At 36.8% G+C, this 2919-nt stretch overlaps 1 non-coding gene across 1 annotated transcript; it reads right to left on the reverse strand.

Annotated features, from left to right (window-relative positions):
* Positions 1-2457: 2457 nt before the first annotated feature.
* On the reverse strand, positions 2458-2529 carry trnaa-ugc (transfer RNA alanine (anticodon UGC)). Its single transcript has one exon. It is a non-coding gene; the product is annotated as a tRNA-Ala (tRNA).
* Positions 2530-2919: the final 390 nt, after the last annotated feature.

Here is a 2919-nt window from a genome sequence, read left to right on the forward strand (position 1 = left end):
ACTGCCGAATGTAGTGAAATGTTCCGGTTGATTTAAATCCCAGTTCGACATCAAGTTTCCAACTCGTTTCCTTAGTCTTGTTTACCTTGAACTTAAGCCACGAACCAGGATTCTACTGTATAAACTTCCAGGGATATTACAAAATGTTTGATAGGGCATCAATCATTCCAGGAGGAAATTGACTCCTTTTTTTTTTCTCGAGGGATCATATTAAACATTTCATTAGGATGGAGAGGAGGATCACCATGAGACACAAAACAAACAGTTTATTTCTGTCTTTATTAGAAAGTAGCGTTTGTGCTACATTACTAATATTTTCGTGGAAATATAGAAATTATCGATATCGAAATGTGGGTTTCAGTTAAATATTCGTGTGTTCATGTAATTAGTATGTATTTGTCATTACTATATATATATTGCCATGTTACTTAATTTGTAACTGAAGTTTACTAGTTGTGTTTTTAATGATGATTAGCCATTTGTTTATTATATTATTGTATATAAAGTATAATTTGAACTACATATTTTTCAGGTGTGAATAATTGTATATTTTCAGAATACATTTCTAAAACAAATCATTGGCTTTATTTACTAGTTTCTACACCTATAAAATCTATCTTAGATGTATAATAGACCTTTAACGATAATCCTCTAAATTTATCCGTATAATAGAACTCCAACCATTTATGTATAATGAACATATAATCATAAACGTCTAATTGACGTATAACGATATCCATATATTAGAATTTCATTCTAGACCAGTTACGGAGCCCATTTATACGTATAAGGTATGCGTTTAATCGACGTATATTCTACATATTTCGCCCACTGGGATGTGCCGATTTTACTTTAGCAAACCTAAATACACATTTTCTAATGCAGCCTTATTTACAAGACAGTTTATTTCTGGAAAGCGTTTTATGTAAAAAATAGAAAAACGAAAATATAAGGATGACAATCTTTCAAAGCTGAAGATTTTGCATTTGAAAAAATTGACTGAATCATTTTCAGTGATATAAACTGGGTGTAGAGGGAGCGATCAAAAATCTGTGAATGTGGAAAAAAGACGACGTGTCAGTTTCTCTGGCACACTCAGTCAGGGTGTCCTTCAGTTAAACAACGTTGGTAGATCAAACGCACCCAGAGACACACTTCGAATAAATCCGATCTAAACATCACCTTCTCTAAATGTGATTGGGTTTCTTTGCACATCCTCAACCATCCTGATATTTGCAGAGATTTCAAACTTTTGGCACGAGTCAAACTACAAGAAGTAAATATTTGAGTACCTAAGTCAATATCACCGTGAATGTGAATATAAACGTAAATGTAAATACTATTCAATACATCGCAATTCAGTTGTACTTTTTAGAATATTTTAGCTGTGGATCTTCAAATAATGAGTGTAGAAAAGAGCAACACTAAACACCATCAGGAGTGCAGAACATGTGATAAAAGTGTTCTTCAATCAAAAAGTGAATTTTTCTTTCACTTAGATGTTTATCGAAAGCTCAGTATACGATGAAGAAGAGGCTCGTGTTCTGAATTCTCGTGTTTGCTGCGACCTTTAAAAAAAAGTATCAATCGGGAGTTTAGTTCAGTGGTAGAGCACATGCATCGCGTGTATGAAGCCGTTTTCAATCGTTGGTGTCTTTTCTGTGATTTCTTTCGTGTGACTTCCCTCGTGTGTGAATTTCAGTACGACGCGTAAACAGACAAAATGAACGACGTTGTGTCTAAGTACACATAGAACACATGTGAAAAGCTTGACCGGGGCGATATTACAAGTCGCAGCTCTGAGGTCAATGTGGTTGAGTTGGAGAATGTGACTCGAGGGCAAGGAACGCAATGGGTAACGCGTCTGATTGCGGATCATAGTAGTAAAGCAAAACTGAATTATAAAATCATTTTAGGAATTCTGAGCGATATCTTAAACAGGCAATTCAATAAGAACGTTGAAATCTTTGAATATCACCTCATTATATATAGTGCTGCTTTTAACTCGGAGTAAAACTATCGGATTGAAGGTATTCTTACCGCGGGGTTAAATGTATTGTTGTTATTTGGAGAAATCAATGATCTCGTGATTTATATGCTTTAAAACACGGCCATACGCACAGAAATAAACGACAGTGCTGATTATTTTCCCGAGACGGAGCACTGATGACCTGTCCGAGCGAACTGATAAATCCCAGGTGAGATTAACAGGTGTTTTCTGCAACAGGCACGACAAGTGTGAAGACGGTCTCTGGATTTCCTGAATATGACGTTAAATTCGTTCAAATCATTTAGTATTTAACGGAACTAAATGAGGTACATTTAAAACGCAGTGCAACTCTGCAGCACGTTGAGTGTGCCTGAATTTAATTGTGTAAACCTGGCTCTCTCTGAACACGAGCAAAGAGTTCTCACTCAACAGAAGATTGCGATGTGTGTACTGTAATATAAAGAACCTGGAGAAGCCAGGGATTGAACCCGGGACCTCATACGTGCAAAGCATGCGCTCTACCACTGAGCTACATCCCCAATGGGAAGGTCATGGAACACACTTAGAGATGTGCAGATGCTCACTGATCACAATCCACCACTCACGAAGAATGCCTGCAGTTTCCCACTTTCGAGTTTCCTCTGAGTAAATTCATGGGAAGGAAGAAATAAGGAAGGAAAAATAATCGCATCGAAACTTCAAGAGACTGGGCACAAATTAATCTGTTATTTTTGTATCCAGTCACACGGGCGACGGTGGTTGATTCCCAGACGGGTAGTGCTTTTTTTCTACCTCCTTACTCGACTGTCTTTCAATTCTGTTTTATTTGAAAGCTTTTTGTATCTTTTAAGTGCTCTTGATTAAACTACGCATCGAAAAACAGCAGTACTGATGATTTTCAAGGACAGACGCACACTTGTTCTGTACAA

Source organism: Lepisosteus oculatus, chromosome 14, assembly GCF_040954835.1.
Source record: "Lepisosteus oculatus isolate fLepOcu1 chromosome 14, fLepOcu1.hap2, whole genome shotgun sequence".
NCBI lineage: Eukaryota > Metazoa > Chordata > Actinopteri > Semionotiformes > Lepisosteidae > Lepisosteus > Lepisosteus oculatus.